General features: G+C 42.2%; 1 protein-coding gene across 1 annotated transcript in view; it reads right to left on the minus strand.

Annotated features, from left to right (window-relative positions):
- Positions 1-23,006, minus strand: part of Gcm1 (glial cells missing transcription factor 1) — a 42,939-nt gene that overhangs the window by 19,701 nt on the left and 232 nt on the right. Inside the window, exons 2-4 of the mRNA XM_015487862.2 lie at positions 22,033-22,106; positions 21,591-21,722; positions 5,034-5,145 (exon numbers count right to left, since the gene is read on the minus strand). The gene's annotated coding sequence lies outside the window, so the exon portion shown is untranslated. The remainder of the gene's footprint in view (positions 1-5,033; positions 5,146-21,590; positions 21,723-22,032; positions 22,107-23,006) is intronic.

Here is a 23,006-nt window from a genome sequence, read left to right on the forward strand (position 1 = left end):
TTTTTTTTTTTTTTTTTTCCCTGACATACTCTCATCTCCTGGAGATTCCCACTATCAACATTTTGGTCATGCCCTTTCAGGGTTTTGGTTTTTCCTGCACACATAATCAAACAGACATTATATGTATAGTAGCAATCCTACTGTACATGTTATTGCTTTTAGTTGTTAGAGAGTGTTAGTCCTGGCTTCCCAGCTAGAATGCTGTTCCTTCATGGTGAAGTTTCCTCTTCCATGTTCCTCTTTCTCCTCACAGGAAGACCTGCTGGATTCCAGCTGCAGCATTAGAGGTATCCTTGTCCCAAGAACCAACCCTCCTCTGACACAGGAGGGAACAAGAACTCTCTCCACACTCTTGAGCGGTGACGCTTTGTCCCAGGCTGCTAATAGTCCTTTTGCTTTCTTAAAGCTGAGGTCCTGACTTATTCAATTCTGAGCTCTCCTCATTGGCTCTCTGTCAATGTTATTGATAACAACAGAAGTCATAGCAGCTTCCCTTGATTGAATATGCACAGTGTGTCAGGTGCTAAGGGTCTCTCTTGTGTTATCACACTTGATAGTAAGGATCAGAGAAATACCATCGCAGGGTTGGCAGAACTGGGGTTGAACTCAGACTCGTTTGCTGACTTTGGTTCTGCAAAGAGAGCCCTGTGCTGGTCACTGGAGTCTTGGTCTTGGTTCTTACATATTCATAGCTCCATGTGTCTCTTTCCAATCTCTGTCCTCTCCCTGGAGATAGGAATCCTGCCACAAGCTAGGGGGCTAGAGGTCCAGATGCTTGGTGACTGAGCTCAATCACTTATGCTGAAACTTCTCAGTATCTGTGCTCTTCATTCCCTGTCACTTGGAGGCCTGCCTCCCCAGATCATTCCAGTGCCTTCCTTTAGTAATGATGTTCTAGGCAGGATAATTCTTCTATGTGTAGAATGTCCCATTCCCGGGACCCTCAGGCACTAGGTACCACAACATCCCAGTCAGTGTTAACCATAATCCACTACCTCCAAATTCCAAATGTTCACAGGGGCTAGGGAGGAGGTAGCAGAATATGGCTTCTGGTTCAGGATGACTACAACACACCCTGTATGCTGCGGGGTTTGCCTCCAGTACCACCCGTGGATTCCAACTCATAGCTTCTCACACCTAGCTCTACCTGATGGAAGAACTTCCACACGTACAGCTCAGTGTATCCTCCTGGTTTCTCTTTTATCTCAAGAGATGTTCCAGGCCTTAGTTCCCTGCATTTGCTTGGTCCCTCTGATGTAAACTTTTATTTATCACTGATCATTTATTAGGCATTGTTCCAAATATTTAATTATCACAACCACCTTATGAAATACAATATTATTAAATGATTTTAGTATGAAATGAGGAAGAGGAAACTGAGGCACAGAAGAGTTAAATAACTTGATCTTAAAAAAGCAAACTGACACTGGTCAAAGGAGAAACATCAACTAAGAAGAACCACGTCAAAAACATTTCCTCTGCTGGGGATGGTAGCTGAGTGGTAGAGTGACTATCTAGCATGTGCAGAGCCCCAAGTTCAATCCCCAGCATCACACTAACAACAACAACAACAACAATAATAATTCCCTTCATGGTAGAATAAACCTGTCTAACATTGTGATCCCTTCTGGTTGGCCGTGGCTCTCCTGCCTCCTTACCTTACCTATTTTAGGAAACTGTTTTACCCCCCCAAAGCTATCCATTGGAACTTTCTGTCCCTTCTGGCATAGGACCTAGCTTGCCTAGTCATTCCTTGGAATTTTTTAAATTAGAGGTGGGGGGAATGGTGCTTTCATCTCAGATGTTCAGCCTGACCTCAGACTTGCTGATGGTCATCTCTCCTGCCACCCGGCAGGATCTAAGAGTATGAAGCCAGCAAGAGGAAAGGAATGGACAATAGGGGAGGGGAAGGAGAGAGGCCTGGACATAGGCCCGAGGCCAGCTCCAACATGCTCCTCTCCCACTAGGTGACCCAACAAATACCCTTTATTTCTTCAATGCTTGGAACGGGGTGTCTTCAACTCACCCCTGTCAGTCAGAGATCTGCTAGCACATTTCCTGTCTCCCTAGTCTAGGTAAGCCTGAATCTAGCCCATACTTCAAAGTAAACCTACTGTCTTTTCCATTTACGCTTCTCAAAGTGACTTAGAGGACATCCCTTAAAATCAGAAAATGCCTGGTAAAGTCTCACCTGAATTGGTGTCTAGGACACAGAGGACAGTCATTGTCCACCTGTTAGACACTTATTCAGCAGGAGCTTGCCATAGCAGACCTCTCAGAGACCACTTTTCCAACTGAACTTTGGGTGTTTCCCTTAGAATTTCATTTCTCAAATTCTAAGCCAATTGTGGCTTCTATGTGGAATTTCTCAAAAGTTAATATAATATACTTTTAGTCCTAAAAACCAAACTGTATCATCTTAACTTAGATTCTGAGCTGCTTCTCTCCTGAGAAAGAGGAGGCTTGCCTGTGTTCTCTTCTAAGTCTCTAGCAAATGAGACCAACTGGATTGAGTGCTGATGTCCCTGGTTGGTTGTTCAGTGGGGAAGCCCCTGAAGGTCATGGTCCTCTTTGGAACATTCTATGCCATTTTAAAAACACTTACTTTAATTCTAAGGCTTGAGAGTTGGGGATGTAGTTAGGTAGAGTACCTGCCTAGACATGCGTGAAGCCCTGCTTTGGTCTTCAGCACCACACACACAAATATACTTATGAGACTTGAGACTGTTTCACTAACAGACACAATGACTAACATATGTAATATCAAAATCAACACCAGGGACCCGTTGTCAACTCCTAAAAAAATGAAAAAAAATTTTAAAAAACTCTCACATTTATAGAGTTTTTCCAATTTCCTAAAATACTTTACTGTCCTTCTATTTTGCGCTAAAAGATAAGCCACAGGATGTCATGTCCTATAGGTTAATAAAACGTGTGTCTAAAGTCAGAATTTTGAGAAAATCGTTCTACTTTTTAAGTAATTTTGCAAACTGGGAAATCAACATCAATTTCTCTTTTTCAGGGGGTACCAGGGATTGAACTCAGGGGCACTCGACCACTGAGCCACATCCCCAGCCTTATTTTTTATTTTATTTAGAGGCAGGGTCTCACTGAGTTGCTTAGAGCCTCGCTTTTGCTGAGGCTGGCTTTGAACTCACATCCTCCTGTCTCAGTCTCCTGAGCTGCTGGGATTACAGGCATGCACCACCATGCCCGATTTCAACTTCTCTTAAATTTGTGAAATATGATCAAACATATCAGGATTACGAAGCAAGGCATGGTGGCCTATTGCACTTAGCATAAAGCCCTCAAGGATCATCCATGTTGTAACATGTGCCAGAATTTCCCTCCTTCTTAAGGCGGAATAAAATATCCTATTGAAGCTGGACACGGTGACGCACACTTGTAAGTTTGGGAGGCTGATGCAAGAGAATCACAAGTTCAAAGCCAGCCTCAGAAATTTATTGAAGCCTGAAGCAACATAGTGAGACCCTGCTCAAAATAAAAAAGGCTGGGTATGTGGTTCAGTGGTTGAGCACCTGTGTTCAATCCCTAGTACCAAAAAAATATAAATAAAAAAATAAATAAATCCCATTGAATGTATATAACACATTTTCTTTATCCATCTATCTATCCGTGGACATCTGAGTTGGTTCCACTGTATTAAGTACTAAGCTTAGGCCATCAGAAAGAAGGGCTGTTTCTGATAGTATTCAGATTATACTCTGAATATAAACTGTTTCATCTCTAGCCATGCTTAGACTCATATCCCAGGGCTACATATCATATCTTAGGAGGCTGAGGCAGGAGGATAGTAAGTTTGAGGCCAGCCTAAAGCAACTTAGTAAAACCTTGTTTCAAAATAAAAAATAAAAAGGGCTGGGGATGTGGTTCAGTGGTAAAGACCCCTCAGTTCAATCCCCAGTACCAAAACAAAACAACAACAACAAAAAGGGTTTTATGATCCCACCACTTCCACAGTGGAGTAAGGTCCATGGTTATTTTTCATACAAATGTTTAAATGTAATGGGATGTTACTATTACTTTAGGTTAATCCATAAATATTTCAAAATATATTTTAGTTCTAACTTCTAATATGATAAATATTAATAAATATAGCCTCATAAACAAAATCTCTTTAAGACTAAAATATTTGAGCATTGCTGCTGGACTTGGTACAGTTCAGTAATATTAACTACATTCACCCTGTTGTGCAACCATCACTATCATCCATCTCCAGAACTCTTTTCATCTTGCAAAACTAAACAATACCTCCCCTTCCCTCCCTCCATCCCTGGCAGCCACCATTCTACTCTTTGTCTTTATGATTTGACTATTCCAGGTGTTTTTCATGTAAGTGGAACCATACAGTATATGTCTATCTATAACCGGCTTTTTCACTTAGCATGATATCCTCAAGGTTCATCCATGTTGTAGTATGTACCAGAATTTCCCTCCTTTTTAACAGTGAATAAACTATCCCATTGAATGTATCTGACACATTTTCTTTACCCATTTATCTATCCATGGACTTTTGGGTTGGTTCCACCATATTAGGTACTAAGCCTAGGCCACCAGAGAGGTTGTTTCTGATGGTATTCAGCCCCTCTGAATATAAACTGTCCCATTTCCAACCCTGCCTAGGCTCATATCTCAGGTTTAGAAAGATGGTAGGAATCAAAATGGGGTGAGGGGGGAGAGGAAAAAATACTTTCATAAAATTGTGTATCATCAAAACTCAAAAACATGGGCTGGGGATGTGGCTCAAGCGGTAGCGCGCTCGCCTGGCATGTGTGCAGCCCGGGTTGATCCTCAGCACCACATACAAACAAAAATGTTGTGTCCGCCGAAAACTAAAAAATAAATATTAAAATTATTTCTCTCCTCTCTCTCTCTCTCTCTCTCTCTCTTTAAAAAAAAAAAAATTCAAAAACAGCAAAACATCACTCAAGGAGAGGGAGGCCCTGCCCACAACAAGGCCTGGGGGCACCCAGGGCTGATTCTAGCACATACAGCATATACCCCTTCCATACCTCAAGAGCTCCCTCTCATTGGTAATGGAAACACTCAGCCGAGCCCAAAGGGGAAGGCTTGCCAGGGGCAGCAGGCCATTGAGACCTTAGCAGCCAACATCACCAAGGAGGGCTAGAAGAGAAGAAAAGAAGAGAGCGGATGGTACAAGACATGAAGACCACATATGAGACAACATCTAAAGACTACACAAACCGGAAATAACTGGAGCAGAGTTAACGTCAGCACCTAGTTCAAAGGCCAGCAAAATATAGTTAAAAGTCCTAATGCTACCACAAGATAGCTTTGTAGACTGAAAAAGACACAGGCTCTGTATTTACAATAAATACCACTGAGAAAAATATATCAAAAACGGCAACAGTTGTTGGGTGTGGTGGTGCTGTCTGTAATCCCAGTGGCCCAGAAGGCTGAGGTAGGAGGATCACAAGTTCAAAGTCAACCATAGCAACTTAGAGGCTCTGAGCAATTTACTGAGACCCTGTCTCAAAATAAAAAATAAAAAGGGCTGGGGGATGTGGCTCAGAGGTAAAGCACCCCTCAGTATGTGGGGAAAACAACAACAACAACAAAGGCAATAGTCATTCTTTGTATTATAATATTTTACTCCTTTTTCTTTTTCTATTTTTTTTTGGGGGGGGGGATGGAGATTGAACCCAGGGCTGCTTTGCGACTGAGCCACATCCTAAGCCCTTTTTATTTTTTATTTTGAGACAGAGTTTCACTAAGTAGTTGAGGGTCTCCCTAAGTTGCTGAGGCTGGCCTTGAACTTGCTATCTTCCTGCCTCAGCCTTCCCAAGTCACTGGATATATCTATAATTTTTGAAGTGTTCTATAAGATGCCTGTATCCCTTTTAATCATGTGATACTTTCTTCTTAAATCAATGATGCAAAGTAAAAATATCTGCTATTTTGTACAGTATTTTATATCAGTAATTTTCAAACTTTTTAACCTTATACTCTGAAAATTTCATAAGAACCTCAAAGAGCTTTTGTTTATGTACTTATAACTAACAATATTTATCACATGGGAAATTCAAACTGAATTTTTTTTTTTTTTTTGGTGGTACTGGGAATTAAACCCAGGAGTACTCTACCACTGAACAAGCTATACCCCGTCTTTTTTTTTTTTTTGACAGGATCTGGCTAAGTTGCTGAGGTTGACCTTGAACTTGAAATCATCCTCAAGCCACCAGAGTTGCTGGAATTACAGTTGTGTGCTACCATACCCAGCAAAACTGAAAACACTATTTTTAAATTTTATTAACCTAAAAGATACCTAAGAACACATTCCATTTAAACATAAGACAGTTTTATGAAAAGTAGCTACCTTCCGATCAAAAAATAAATGAGAAGAGTTTATTTAATATTTTTGCAAACCTTGAATACCTGGCCCATCAGAAGCCAGTTGAATATCTCATATTTTCTGCATTCAATCTGTTATAAATATCCCACATCTCACAGCCTTTGGACATACCACCGTATTATACCTGTGAGAGACAGTCAAGAAGGTAAGTAAAACCTTTGTGTTACGATGGAACTCATTTTGATCTTAAAAACCTCCCAAGACCCAGAGAACCCCAAGACACTACTTTATACCATACATGATGCATTCATAAACAACCTCACTGAACTCTCACAAAAACATTTTGAGTTGGGCATGTTTTTAAACAGATTAGGAATCTGAGATCTAGTGAGCTTCATCAGTTTGTCCTGATCAAAGGCTCAGATTCCTTTGGAGTCCAGGCCTTGATCTCAGATAAACAGCATATCTCCCCCTGAAAGGTTTTTGATCACACACCTTTATCCAGATAAGAAACTGTCTGGGACACTCAAAGAATGTTTGCACAATAATTAGGCCATCTAATATTTTTAACTCTATAATTTAGTAGAAAATGGTGACCCCAAAGTTCCATAAAGCACACAGCAGGATACAGAACATAGGTCCTGGGAGACAGAGTGCTGGCCACCACTCTGCCACTTGCTGTGGAATTGAGGCAAACTTCTTAACCTCTCTGGGCACCAGGGTCACCTCATCTGCAACTTGGGATGATATCATACATACCTGAAGGCATAAACTGAACCAGGTGATTGCCCAAGACCTCTGAGGTGGGGGGCGGCCTGTCATGTACCAAAAATCCCAGTCATTTAGAAGGCTAAGAATACAACACGGCTGAAACAGACTTTTCTTTTGTAGTGTGTGTGTGTGGTGTTTTATTGGGGATTGAACCCAACAGGGCCTTATGCATGCTAGGCAAGTGCTCTACTACTGGCCTATGCCCCCAGCCCCTCTTTTATGTTTTTTGTTTTGTTTCTTGTTTTTATAATACTGAGACTGGAACACAGGCAGGGTCTCTCAGGCCTACTAGGCAAATGCTGTGTCACTGAGCTGTAGACCCAGTTCTGGATTTCCTTTTCAAAGTAAAATCCCTACAATGATGCTTTTTCTCTAATGGACCTTTATTTTTTTATTTATTTATTTTTTTTAAAAAAGAGAGAGAGAGAGAGAGAGAGAGAGAGAGAGAGAGGAGAAAGAAAGAAATTTTTTTAATATGTATTTTTAGTTTTCGGTGGACACAACATCTTTTGTTTTTGTATGTGATGTTGAGGATCCAACCCGGGCCGCACGCATGCCAGGCGAGCACGCTACCGCTTGAGCCACATCCCCAGCCCGTGGACCTTTATTTTTATTGAAAGCGTTTTTAGTCATCTTTCCTTTAGCTTCTTCAAATTTTGTCCAGAAAACTCAGCCTAAGAACAACTTCAGGCTTGAAATCATTTGAAAAGCCGCCACGTAGAAATTCAGCAATCCAACACATGGTGGGTCCCACAAGTACACTGATCACCAACTGCTGTGTGGTTCTCATAGAAAACTCTAAGGCAGCGTGCACCCCTGATTTTATTTCCAAAGATGCTACCGAATTTAAACACTTCCAACAATAGCATTTCAACTGTTTTTTTTTTCTCTTTTCTTTTTTGTGGTAAAATAGACATAATATACCATTTACCCTTTGAACTACTTTTAAGTGCATAATTCAGTAATAGGAAGCACATTCACACTGTCGTGCAGCTATCAGCACTATCCTCCATCTCCAGAACTCTTCCCACTTTGTAAAACTAAACTGTACCTATTAGACACTAAATCCCCTTCCCTTCAGCCTCTGGCAATCACCATTGTATTTTCTGTCTTTATGCATTGGACTACTCTAGATGTTTCATATAAGTAGAATCCTCCAGGATTTGTGTTTTTGTGGCTGCCTTATTTCACTTGGCATAATGTCTTCAAGAATCATCCATAGTGCAGCATGTATTAGAACTTCCTCCCTTTTTTTTTTAAATATTTATTTATTTATTTTTAGTTCTTGGCGGACACAACATCTTTGTTTGTATGTGTTGCTGAGGATCGAACCGGGCCGCATGCATGACTGGCGAGCGTGCTACCGCTTGAGCCACTCCCCAGCCCCAGAACTTCCTCCCTTTTGAAGACTAATATCCCATTGTATGCATATTCCACATTTGGTTTATCATGCAACAACTAACAGACATTTAAGTTGCTTCCACTATATTTAAGCTTTCAACTTTTATATCAAAGGTTCCCCCCCACCAGAGTAGGGAGGACAGGTGAGGACTGAACCCAGGGCAGGGCTCATGTCACTCTACCATTGAGCTACACCCCAGACCAAGAGCAGCTCCTGAATGCTGCTGGAAATACAATCTAGTATGATATGCTTCAAAAACAGGCAAAGGAAAAAAGCAAACTAGAGCTAATGGAAATAGACAGGAATCAGAGAGAAATGCACTCAGTTGTTTCAAGTTGAAAAACAAATTCCAGCGTTTGAAAAAAAAAAAAAAGCCAGATTTTTGTCTTTGTTGTTTTTCCCTCTTCTCTAAAGAGATATTACTAAATTCTAAGTTTCATAAGGTCAGGAACTGTAATCCTTTTAACTTCACATTCCATATTACCCCCTACAAAGTTTCTGGCAAATTCCATCAATTTATCCATAAATACAACAGCATAGTATACAATTTATAAATATTTTCATTTAATTTACAACGGCCTTATAATATGGGCAAGGTAAACATTTAGATATTTTAATAGCCAAGCTGAGGATCTCAGCCATTAGCTTATCGGCAGGCAATGTGGGATCAGGGACACCAACAGGGGTCTCCAGCTCTGTCCCTCTGTCCCCAAACATCTCTCATTAGTTGTGAATGAGATATTTAAGTTGCTTCCACTATATTTAAGCCTTTAACTTTCATATCAAAGTTTTTTTTTTTCAGGGTAGGGAGGACATTCAAAGTCTCTTCCTAACTGTAATGGCCCAGAAATATACGCTGGACAACAGTGGCAGGTCCTTCTGACCATGGGATATTTTTGGTGAAATTTTTTTGCCATGTCAGCAAATATTTATTTGTGTGTATATAAATACAGAAAGTGTGTCTATACAAGATCTGGCTTACTAACCTAGATCTCAGAAAAAAATTGAAGTGACCCGGGGTTCCTTCTGACGCTTCGTAATAATGAGAGAAAATCAGCAAAATGTGATGAGAATGTTGAACAAGTTGGATAGAAAGAGACTTGATGGCTTTTTGATCCTCAAGCTTAGTTTAGAAAAAGTGGATATTAATTGATTTTATGTATGATGGCTGGTCCAAGGAGGACTACCCAGAGCAAAGGGATGACTGTCATTTGGGTGCTCCAGCCTTCCTGGTGTTCTCCTCTCTGCAGACCTTGGATTGCACCATCCTGAGCTCTGCCTAGGGAGCGCCTCAAAGCTGCCCGGCATGCTCAGCCTTCTGTGTACCCTCTGAGCTCCCTCCCAGAAAAAGCCTTTAACTTTTTTTTTTTTTTTTTTGGCACCAGGAATTGGACACTGGGGTGTTTAGCCAGTGAGCCACATCCCCAACCCTTTTTATCTTTTATTTTGAGACAGGATTTCGCTAAGTTGCTTAGGGCTTCAATAAATTGGCAAGATTGTCCTTGAATTTGTAATCCCAAGTCCTAGTCTCCCAAGCTGCTGGGATTGCAGGCCTGCTTTACTATACCCAGCTCCTCTGATTCTTAATGATAATCGGTCTATTTAAAACTTCCAGTTAAAAATGGCAGATTTCTCACACACTTTCCACACACCTGCCTCCCCTCTTTCCCCAAACCTCCCTAGAACAACCTAAGGAATTTTAAATGGTGGGGGAAGAGAGGAGTCCACAGTGGAAGAGAAAGAAAGCCAACTGGCTCACAGCTGGGTATTTGGAGATACCAAGTACCAGGAAGGCCAGACTTGAACAAAACAAAAGCATTGTTTCAATGCTGAAGAACTGGGCAGTTGAGTATTTCTTCCATATCCATGACACTGTGGGGACCTCAGTCATTTTCTTCATCCTCTCCTCAGAGGATCAGCAGTGAAGCTTTTGGTTCCATACCATTTGGCTGTAGGAAATGGATTATCCTTTTTCTATAGAAATTGAATGGTCACACAAAAAAGAAATGTGGACAGTGCAGGACTCAACAATGAAAACGGCAGCACACTGATTCCTTAAAAGGGAACCCACTAGTCGGGTGAGGTTGGTGCTCGCCTGTAATCCCAAGAGCTTGGGAGGCTGAGGCAGGAGGAGTGTGAGTTCAAAATCAGCAACTCAGTGAGATCCTGTCTCTAAATAAAATAGAAAATAAGGCTGGGGATGTGGTTTAATGGTGGAGTACCCCTTTGTCTCTTCTTTCTGTCTCCCTTTCACTACATTACCATGAGGTAAATGGCTTTGTTCTACCATACTCTCCCTACATGTGTACTGCCTGGCCACAAGCCCAAAAGCAACAAGGCCAACTGATCTTAGACTGAAACCTCTGAAACAGTGATCCAAAATAAACATGTCTTCTTCTTTTTTTTTTTTAGTATTATTTATTTATTTTTTTTTAGTTTTCGGCGGACACAACATCTTTGTTTGTATGTGGTGCTGAGGATCGAACCCGCGCCGCACGCATGCCAGGCAAGCGCGCTACCGCTTGAGCCACATCCCCAGCCCAACCTGTCTTCTTTTTAAGTTGACTATTTGAGATATTTGTTACAGTAATGGAAAGCCAACTAATGTACTACTTCAATTTTTATGTAGGTATTACTTTGATAAATTAACTGGTGGGTATAGTGGCAGAAGCCTATAATCCCAGCTACTTGAGAGGCTGAGGGAGGGAAGAGGATCGCCAATCGAGGCCAGCTTCAGCAACTTAGCGAGACTCTGCCTGAAAATAAAAAATTTAGCTATAGGCATGTAGCTATAATTCCAGCAGCTCAGGAGGTTGAGGCAGGAGGATTTCAAATTCAAAGTCAGCCTCAGCAACTTAGGGAGGCCTTAAGCAATTTAGTAAGACCCTGTGTCCAAATAAAAAAGAGAAAAGAACTAGGGATGTGGCTCAGTGGTTAAGTGCCCCTGTGTTTAATTCCTGCTTCCAAATTTTTCTTTAAAGTCTCAGGGTATAGCTGCTTGGTAAAGTGTCACTGGGTCCAATCCCCAGTATTAAAAAAAAAAAAAATTTAACTGAAAAACATTTGCCCACTTGCAGCACTATATTTTTTAGGCCTTATTGTCAGGTAGTTAATCTGTTAAATTAATAAAACAAATACTGATATGTTATCTCAGCCAATCAGATTGTTTATTCTTTAAATCACTCTACTTCTAAAAGGACTATTGTAAATTTTTTCTTTCTTGTGGTTCTGGGGATCAAGCCCAAAGACTCACGCTTGCCAGAAAAATGCTAACTGAGCTACATCTACAGCCCTTGTAAAACTTGTAATCAAGAGCTGGGAGTGATATTGCATGCCTGTTATCCCATGGCTCAGAAGACTGAGGCAGGAGGATTGCAAGTTCAAAGCCAGCCTCAGCAACTTAGCAAGGCTGAGGCTTAAGTGAGATCCTGTTTCTAAATAAATTACAAAAAGGGCTGGGGATGTGGCTCAGTGATTAAGTACCCTGAGTTCAACCCCTGGTACAAAAAAAATATATATTTTTAAACAACACAGGAAATAAATGTAAATACTGGGGAATAATCAAGCACTGGGTAATAAGGACATTATGTGGGGCATCAGGCATCATGAATTTTTAGTCAAATTCTAATGTGAATTGTGACAAAAACGGACAAAATTCAGGCTCAGTATTACTCTGAAGATGGTGCCTCCTCTTAGTGGTAGGATATGGAGGCACAGTGCAGATCCTGGTATCTAAAATATTTCCTGCTCTAGTTTTCCACAAAAGCTTGAAATTCAATGACTTATTGATTTTCAGACTTGTCTGATAAAATGGAAGCTTCCCAGGAGACGGTCATACCTTGGTAAGGAATAAGAGTGGAAAAGTGAACGGTGGGGAAAGGCAGAGGCAATCGCCACAAGGAATTGTGATCTTTGGCCAGGTCACAATTTCTGCCAGGGACCAACCCAAGCCCCTGGGCAAGTCCAGTACTAGGTGTTAGCGTGGTGTACTCGTAGTAGCAGCTATTGGCCACGAGGTGGCAGCAGTGTGCCGTGTGTTGCCTGGACCGCAGTTCCCGCGGGGGCCATGGAGGGCGGTGAAAGAACAAGCAGGGCTTTAATGGAGGCAGCAGGTACTGAGCAACTCTGAGCCTAAAAAGCAGTTTCATTATATGCTGCTGGGATGAAAGTAAGCACTCAGCAAATATTTGTTTGAGTGAGTCAACTCTGATAAATCATTGAGATCACTCCCTTTGTGCACACCTATAATCCCAGTGACTCTGGAGGCTGAGGCAGGAGGATTTGAAGTTCAAAGCCAGACTCAGCAACTTAGTGAGGACCTAAGCAACTTCATGAGACCCTGTCTCAAAAGATAAAAAGGGCTGGGGGATGGCTCAGTGGTTAAGTGCCCCTGGGTCCATTCCCTTGTGGTACACACACACACACACACACACACACACACACCACTCCCTTGAATACACCTTCAACATCCTGCAGATAACACAATGTGGGTCATCACTTTACAACCATGTCCATAAAACCAGCTGCCATTTCACCCTTTCCAGTCATTCTCTCACTCTCCCAGATAATTAGGTTGCACTTGTAGTTCTCTCTACTGAGCTCCAACACCTCATCTTGCTGGAGGCCTTACTTACCATTTCATTGAGAAAATGAAGCCACAGGACAGAACTTACACAATGGCCCCACCACAACACACCCTCCTGGTCAACTTTCCTGCTGGTTACAGTAAGTGAACTTCCCTGGCCCCTGAGGGCAAGCCTTCTGGCCCTAGATGAAACACCCTCTCAACAAGGGAACAAGACTCCACCTCCCCTCCCCCCATCATCAATTTTCTCCTATCTACTGGGTTATTCCTATTAGGAGACAAATCTTCTGTTATCTGTCACATCATTATTTAAGTCCTTTAGCCCCAACTTTCTATCAGTGTTGGCCCCAATTCTCTCATCCTTTTCCTGGTAAAATTTGTGGGGTTTTCCATACATGCTGATATCAGCTGTCTCCAAAGCCTTTCCTGTTGTTCTTGGTTGCACCTCCTGCAATCAGACTTTGACTCACATCAACCCAAAGAGACATCCCCTGGACTTCACATCACTTAAACCAACTTGTCAACTTGTTCTCATCTTAAACAGCTCTCCTTAGAGTTGACAGCTTACTTGTCCCAGAATCTTGTTCTTCATTGGCTCCCAGGGACGATCATCTGGCTCCTTCTCTGTCCTTTATTCTTTGTGGATTCTGAATTTCCTCTCCTATGTTTCTCCACTATCCGTTTCTCCTCTATTAAGGCTCATTCCTCATTCTTTACTTTTAAACATTATCATGCTCCTTTAGTGAACTCCTCTAGTCTCTTGACTTAAAAAAAATACTACTTTGATATTAGAATTCCCAAATTTTTATCTCCAACTCAAACTTTTCCCTTGGCTCTATACACTAACATCCAACTATTCAGTGTCTCCATCTCACTAATTAACCTAAATCGATATCCTCATATTCCACTGTACTGCCCAATCTTTCTGTATCAGTCAGTGGCAGCCCCATCATTCTTGTTTCTCAGGCCAAAACCATTTCTCCCACCCCACATCTAATCCCACGGGAGATCCTTTTAGGGCTACCATCAGAATAGAGCAGAATTCTGACTACATCTCATCACCTCCACTACCACCATCATCTCTTCCCTGTATTACTGATTACTCGGTAGACTGCAGACTGCTCTCCCTGCTTCCATGTATGAGCTCCTACAATTTATTCTCATTACAATAGCCAAAGTGATCCCTTTGTGTGTATGTGTGCTACTGGGAATCAAACCCAAGGCTTTATGCATGCTAGGCAAGCACTCTACCAGCCCTTTTTATTCAACCTGGGTCTAATTGCCCAGGTTGGCCTCAAACTTGCTATCCTCCTATTTCAGCCTCCCAAATAGCTGAGAATTATAGGCACATGACACACAGTGATTGTTTTCTTTAAAAAAAAAAAAAAAGCCAGATCATGCTAGGCATGATGGCACACACCTATAATCCCGGTGACTAGGGATGCTGAGTTCAAGTTCAAGTTCAAGGCCAGCCTGGGCAACATAGAAAAGACCCTGTCTCAAAAATAAAGAACTGGGGGGCTGGGGATGTGGCTCAAGCGGTAGCGCGCTCGCCTGGCATGCGTGCGGCCCGGGTTCGATCCTCAGCACCACATACAAACAAAGATGTTGTGTCCGCCGAGAATTAAAAAATAGATATTAAAAAACTCTCTCTCTCTCTCTCTCTCTCTCTCTCTCTCTCTCCCACTCTTTCTTTAAAAAAAAAGATTTAAAAAAATTCTCTCTCTCTCTCTCTCTCTTTAAAAAAAAATAAAGGACTGGGGATACAGCTCAGCAGTAAAGCACTACTGAGTTCAATTCACAGCTTTATACATATCTATGTGACTTCTCTGCCGAAGACTCCCCAGTGCTTTCCACCTCAGCCAAAATAAAAACAAAATCCTTAGAAAGGTGACTCTGGACCAGTATAATTCATCAGAAACACAATCTGAGCCACATATGACATTTCAGAATAAAAAGTTAAAGGTGAAATTTATTTTAATAATATGTTCTATTAAATCCAATAACTAAAAAATAGTATTACTGCAACATGGAATCAATATTAAAAAAATGAGAAATTCCTCCCCTGTTATCAAAGTCTTTGAAATCTGATGTGTCATTTAGTTCTACAGCACTAGCTGCACTCCAGGGCTCAGCAGCCACATGGACTAGAGGTATGTGTAGTGGAGAGTGCAGCGCAGACCATCTCTCTCTGATCATCTGTCAGACCTTGCTCCTCTACCCAGGCCTTGCTCATGCTGTTCCAGCCCCAGGCATGCCTGAGCTTTGGGGCCTGCACAGCCTGTTCCCTTGGCCTCCACTGCTCTTTCCCTGGTTATCCACCCAGCTTATTCACTCTCTAGCCTTCAGCCATGTGGGCAACCCAGGTAAGTGGGAACCACCACAGTTCCCATTCTGACATTTCCAGGTCCACCCCCTTTCCTTTCCCCTAACACTTGTCACCTTCTAGAAGTTTACATATTCATTTTGTGTCCTCTGTTTTCTCAGACTAGAAGATAAACTCTACAAAAGCAGGTGTCTGTCCTTCAGTGATAGGGATCTTGCATGAACAACCGTGCCTAGGACCGTGCCTGGGACCGAGTAGGCACTCCTGAACATTTCTGGACTGTATGAATGAGAGAACAAATCCATCTCCCAGGAGGTTTTCCGGTTGGAGCTTAGAGCCTGTCTCACATAACACAACAGCAGCAGTGACCTTGCGGTGACTGCAATGGGAGCTGTTTCATCTGTTAGCAATCATTTTGAGACAGGGAGAAACTAGAGTCAGTGCAGCGAGGGCCGAGTGTCCATCTTGTGGAGGGTCAGGAGCTCCCCCAGCTGTGTGCAGGGTGATTGCTTAGGACACAGCTGCATCCTCTGCACCTTCAGGGAGCAATGGATTTCCTCTGGGCAGCTCCAGAAGCCAGACCCAGGTTTGCAGGGGTGAAATTGATAAGAGACAGAATTCAGTTTGGGGGGATTTTTTTTTCTTTGTGGTCCTGGAGAGCAAACCTATGGCCTCCTGTGTGCTAGGTAAGTGCTCTACCACTGAGTTAGTTTCCCAGCCCAGGAGGAAAAAAAAAAAATCTTTGAATAACCAGCACCATTATTGCTCTAATTCTAGAAATAACTATTACTATGAATATTTTAGCTCTGGGTGTGAGGTTGAACTAAACCACTGAAAATAGTCTACATTTTGCTGTAGTGGAAATAACATAGGTTTTAATATCAAACAACCTGGGTCTAAAGTCCTGTTCCATCATTTAGCCTGCTACTGTTTAGCCTTTTGCATACCTGGTATATTTTTTCAGGATAATGCCTATTGCAAGTATTTTTTCCAGGATTAGATGAGATAATGGGTGGTAAACTGTCTTTCATTTGAGTTGACATGATAGAAAGTAAATAAACCAGGCTCAGTGGCACATATCTTTAATTCTGATTATGAGGGATACTGAAGCAGGAGGTTACAAGTTCCAGGCCAGCTTCAGCAACTTAGCAAGACCCTGTCTCAAAATAAAACAATGAAACGGACTAGAGATGTTGTTCACTGGTAGACACTTGCCTAGTATGCATGAGCCTTGTGTTCAATCCTGGGACTACATGGTGCATGCTGTAAGCCCAGCCACTCCAGAAGCTGAGGCAGGAGGATCACAAGTTCAAAGCCAACCTCAGCAATTTAGAGAGACTCAGTCTCAAAATAAAAATATAAAAGGGTTGGGGACACAGCTCAGTGGTAGAGCACCCCTGGTTTCAATCCCCAGTATGGGTTGGGGGAAGAGACAGAAACAAAGTAAATAATGAATTTTACTTGGAGAATTTTCCCCTAGGCTCCAAGGTTTCCACATTTTTTAAGGTTTTCTTTTTTTGAAAAAAATTGTAAAATATCTGCAACAATTGCCTCCCACCAAACAAAGAATGTTCCTCATTTTTCTTTCAGTACCAAAAGAGCCATTAATCTTAAATGTTAGGTGTGGTGTCATTTAATCTTTGCAAAATATGTGGAGATGTTGGCCAAAATTAGTCTCATTCAGATGAGGAAACTGGGACTCAGAGATGCTAATTGACTAGGCCTAGGCCATTAACTGGGTAAGTGGCCAAAGCTAGCCCAGAAGATCTCAAAGGCTTTCCTACACTATTCTGACTTATTCAGGAAATATTTATTAGCTAGGCATGGTGGTGCATGCCTGTAATTCCAGTGATTCAGGAGGCTGAGGCATAGGATAGCAAGTTTGAAGCCAGCCTCAGCAACCAAGTGAGACCCAGTCTCAAAATAATATAAAACGTGTTGAGAGTATAGCTCAGTGGTAAAGTGCCTCTGGGTTCAATCCCCGGTACCACAAAAACAAAACAAAAAACCAACTGACCTCCTGTTCCAGGAGCTCTAGTGAAACTGGACACACCTGTGAACAAACACCTCTGCTCCTGGAAACTGAGTTCCTTAGGGTTAAGGCTAGAGGGCCCCTTTCAGTTATGCTGTTTACCCAAGAGCCCTCATACGGATGTCCATCGATGCTGTTGACTTACTGATTCTACTGAGTAATTTTCCTGAACTTATTATATCTTATACTTGTGCAAATAACCCATGAAAATAGACCGGAAGTCATCATTTTCAATTTCTGATCAGACACCAAAATGAATATTACTTTTAAAGAGGTGGCCATACATCTTATCCAGCATTTTCCAGAGGCGACTCTAAAGCTGTAATCTGAAAACCTGACTACTCTAAAGCCCTTCCAAATCCTTTGACTTCCACTTTGTTTCCAAATCTCAGTTACAACCTGCATGTAAAATGAGCAAGGGTCGAGGTGTATACAGGTTTAAGCAGCATAGGCCTCACTCAGCACAAAATGTGTGCTTGCTCCTTTTTTCTCCTGAAAGCTCTGAACCAACCAACCAGCCTGATCCAACCACCTGAGCAGGTCATTTGACTCCTCCCTAACCTCTCCTTAGGCCAACTGGATAGCACCAACCACAGGTATCCAGGGCTTACTTGAAAGGTCTCAGACTTACCTATTCAGCCTGATTTTATTCACTTGCTTAAAAAAAATGTTCTAAATCTATCCCCTTTAAAAAGAAAAGCTACTCAGGCTGCAAGTGTAGCTCAGTGGTGGAGTGCATGCTTAGCATAAGCCCTGGGTTCAATCTCCAGCACCAAAAAACAAGGAGGAGGAGGAAAGAAAGAAAAGCAACTAAAAGATTATGAAAGCCTTTTTTTTTTTTTTTTTAACAACTGAAAAAGTAACTGCAGCTTATCCAGTCCCAATTCATGATATCATAACACACAATAAAAGAAAAATGTAGTTAATGACCCAACCCCCATCCCTACATACACATAAACAATAAAACCAAGAACCAGCTACCTGGACTGTCTCACCTCTAACTCTGGAATAAAAAGTCTCAAGGACTAGGAGAGAGGTTGTTTCAAGGATTCAAAACCCTTTTCAGGTGTGCTGAATGGGATGGTGGCGTGCTGATTTAACTGATTTTTGCTACCTTCTCACAGGAAGCGGGGGCATAACATTTCTTAGCATAACATTCAAGGACCTGTCATTATTTATAAATAATAAAAAGTCATTATTTAAAATGACTTTTCCCCACCTCTGCAGATTCCATAGGTCACCCTAACCTGGAAGCCAATTTTAAAATCTTCATTTAATGTCCCTACAGTGTTGGATATATGATAAGCTTGCAATTATTTGTCATTTTCCAGAATTGCCAGGATACCATCCATGCATGTGATCCCTCTGAACTCTCAGTTCCTTGAGGTCTTTACCTCCAAGATGTGTACTCCACCCAGTGCTACCCACTCATCCCCACTCATAATTGGACCCTAGCCTTTGTCATCACCAGTAGCTCTGCAGCTGCTCACAATTTCAAGTTTCTTGGCTTTTTCCAACTTGAAACTTACTTGGCAAGACATCAGCTGAGGTGAAGACCCCTTTTTTCCTTTTTTGTGGGGGAAGGGGACTAGGGATTGAACCATTGAACCAAGGGGTGCTTGTACCTCCCCATCCCTTTTTATTTTTTGTTTTAAGAGAGGATCTCATTAAGTTGCTTTGTTAGGGCCTCACTAAGTTGCTGAAGCTGGCCTCAAATTTGCAATCCTCCTACCTCAGCATCAGTTGCTGGGATTATAGGCATGTGCCATCATGCCTGGCTCTAAGGTCCCCCTTTCTGACAGCTGTGTCCCCATCCATGCAACTGCCTGTGGTTGGAGAAAAGCACCCCCACTGGACACAACTGGGTTTCCTTCATGATGACAGACCTTGCTCCACCTGCATTTCCTCGTCAGTTCACACTCTGTTTTATGCTTGTGCTCCTCTGCTTCTCCCTCACCTCATCCTTAGCATCCTACTTCATTGAAAATACCAAAGCACTCAAATTTCCCACATTCCCTTCACCACATCTATCCACTTACACATGTTGACTTGTTACATGTCTGTTACATTGATTAGGGGGTCAAACTATGGGCCCTGGGCCCAATCCAGTTTCACTGCCTAGTTTTGTACAGACTTCCAGCTATGGATGAGTTTTTTTTTTTTTTGCAATTTCAAATGGGGAGAGGGACCCAAAAGAATATATTTTGCCATATGAACATTATATGAAATTAACCCTTAGTGATCCTTGGGGTGGTAGCTCAGTGATAGAGTGCTTGATTAGCATGTGAGAGGTACTGGGTTCAATGCTCAGCACCACATAAAAAATAAGTAAATAAAATAAATGCATTGTGTCCATCTACCACTAATTTTTTTTTTTTTTAAATTTCATTGAGGGCTGTGGCTGTGGCTCAGAGGTAGCGCACTTGCCTGGCATGTGTGAGGCACTGGGTTCGATTCTCAACACCACATATAAATAAATAAAATAAAGGTCTATCAAAAACTAAAATAATATTTTAAAAAAATTTTCATTGATCCTAAATATAGCTCTAGTGGAACATAGCATGCCTGTTCGTTTGTGCATCGTCTATGGCTGCTTTACAGTCATAGTGGCAGAATATTTTGCACAGAAATCATATGATGCACAAATATAAAAATATTTACTCTCTGGTCCACTATAGAAAGTTTTCAACCTGGGCATGGTGGTGCATGCTTCTATTGCCAGGTACTCTGGAGGCTGGGAGATTTTTGAGTTCAAGGCTGGTCTCCGAAACTTAGATTATCTCAAAATAAAAATTAAAAAGTATGTGTGTGTAGAGGGGTAGCTTAGTGATAGTGCTCCTGGGTTTAATTCCCAGTAACAGGAAAATAAAAAGAGGTTTGCTGACCTCTGCTATAAACTATATGCTCTAATCCAAGGCCACTAAATCCGTCTCTTCTATCCTACTTCAGGATGTTGCCCTACAAATTCTACCTTATTTTGCATCATTATTTTTTCTTTGTCCTAATAATTCACTCCCTTTAGTCTACCAAAAATATGTTATTCCTCTAAACCTTAATTAATTAATTAATTAATTTTTTGCTGCCGAGCGCAGTGGTGCACACCTATAATCCCAGCGGCTAAGGAGGCTGAGGGGGGAGGATCACATGTTTAAAGCCAGCCTCCACAATTTAGTGAGGGTAAGCAAGACACCCTGTCTCAAAATAAAAAGTAAAAAGGGCGGAGTGTGGCTCAGTGGTAGAACACCCCAGGTTCAATCTCTTGTTACAGGGAAAAAACTCATTTAAACCTAAACACTACCTTGCGTTCCCTTCCCACCACCAGTCAGTGCTCTCATTTACAGCCCAAACCCCCAGACTCCTCCAAACCTCTCATATCTACTCCAGCATCACTAAATCCAGCAGCCATCCTTGATCTCAACTTACCTGATCGAGGAGCAGGCAGTATGTGACACAGTGGTGACCCTTTCTGCCTCAGAGCACTTTATTTTCCAAGTGGCTTCTCATACGCCACGCCCTCTTGATTTTTTTCCCTGCCTGCAGGATGCTTCCTTTTAGCCTGCTTTCCTCTTCCTCTTTTTCTCTTATCACTGGAGGGCCCAGAACTTCTTAGACTCTTTTTGCCCTCTCCTGCAGTCTCAGGGCTGTTTAGACCAGCTCTCCTCCAATCCCTCCCACGTATACCACATCCCCAGCTCAGACCCTCTCCTGAGGCCCTGGCTGCCTTATTCAGCTGCCTACTAGTATGTTCACCTGAGCATCAGACAGTTCAAAAATCAGCATCCTAGGAGAAACCAGGGTCATCTGCACTTGATTACTGCTCTCCCCTCTCACAGGACACTTCATTCTCCTTTTCCCTGAAAAAGTGAGTGCATTTCAACAATGTGTCTACTGGTGATTTCCTTTCCCAGCCAGGCATGATGGCGCATTCCTGTAATCCCAGCAACACAGGAAGATCACAAGTTCGAGGCCAATAAAAAGGGGATGTAGCTTACTGGTAGGGTACACCTGGGATCAATCCCCAGTTTAAAAAATATATATATTTTTCCTTTTCTAGGCAAAGTTCTCTTTGGAAAATCATATCACAGATCGTGCTGCCAATTTTCCATGCTAACCCTGGGAATGTTCTTTCATTATTCTTACCTGTCTCCTCTTCATTTGCCCAAATTGCTGAAGGCTTGGTGCAGTGTGATGAATAGGCCTTCATTCTGGAGCAGCAGAATGGTGTCGGAGAGCTATGGGAGGAGGCCCAACAATGAGCAGCCACCACCTGGTCTTCGGGTAGAAAAGGAGAGGCAGGCTCTCTCTGTCCTTGTCCTTTGTCCTCTGATCAAGCCTGGCTGACCTTGGGCCCTGTGGGGGCTGCAGAGCCCTTGGGGCTTCTGTTGGTGGTGGGTGTGGTGTGGCGACTCTTCACCCTACTGGTGAAGTCAAGGTGGAAGTCCTTGCAAATTCAAGCAGGGGTCCTGAGAGCCTCCCTCCCAGACTGGAAGCCCCCGTGGCTTCTGGCAATTGGACATCCAGACCCAGGTGAGGGAGTGGTCTTGGTGAGAGCAGGGTGCCTCTCCTGCTGGGTGTCACATACCTTAAGGGAGGGTTGTGGGAGAGGGTAGGGCCTCTGGACTACACCCACATCCTGGTGAGCCTGATGTGAAATTCCTGTCAAACAACAAAAAATTTCAATGGCTTGTTCTATGATGAAAAATTCTAGTTACCCCCAGCCTTTTAAATTTTATTTTGAGACAGGGTCTGGCTAAATTGCTCAGGCTATCCTTAAACTTGGAATAATCCTTTTAACTCAGCTTCCTGAATAGCTGGGAATAGTGGCATGCATCATACACCTGACTTTCTAATTAAAATATATATTATATTATATATATTATAATATAATTATATATTATAATATATATAATATATATATATATATATACATATGTATAATTCTGGCATACTCCTCTCTACCGGCAGCAAGAAGAATCTTTTCAATATATATATATTGAAAATAAAAGTTCAAACCACCCTCCCCTTGTCACACAAATCAATTGTGCCAATCCAAAAGATTCAGCCCAGACTGAAATCTCTCCATTCCCAGCCTGTCTTCCTTCCTTCAGTTCCTGGCAGCCTCATGCCTCCTTCTGGGCCTAAATCCATGCAATCCCCTTTGGCTGCTCTTTCCCATTCCACCCAGACTGTGTCAGGAAGTCCTGGCTCTCTGTTCACAATTTCTCTAACAACTGACCATTTCTCATGAGATGGAGCCTCACTTCATCAATCTCAGCCAGATGACTTCAATACCCTCTTAACAACTCCCTGTTCTTATCCTTGTCTGGCATAATCCTCTCTACCGGCAGCAAGAAGAACCTTTTATCTTTTTATTTTATATACTTATTTTTTGGTACTGGAAATTGAACCCAGAGGCACTTAACCACTGAACCACATCCCCAGCCCTTTATATATTTTATTTAGAAAAAGATTCTCACTGAATTGCTTAGGGCCTCCTCCCTAAGTTGCTGAGGCTGGCTTTGAACTCACAAGCCTCCTGCCTTAGCCTCCAAGCCA

Source organism: Marmota marmota, unplaced genomic scaffold (assembly GCF_001458135.2).
Source record: "Marmota marmota marmota unplaced genomic scaffold, marMar, whole genome shotgun sequence".
Classification (NCBI taxonomy): Eukaryota; Metazoa; Chordata; class Mammalia; order Rodentia; family Sciuridae; genus Marmota; species Marmota marmota.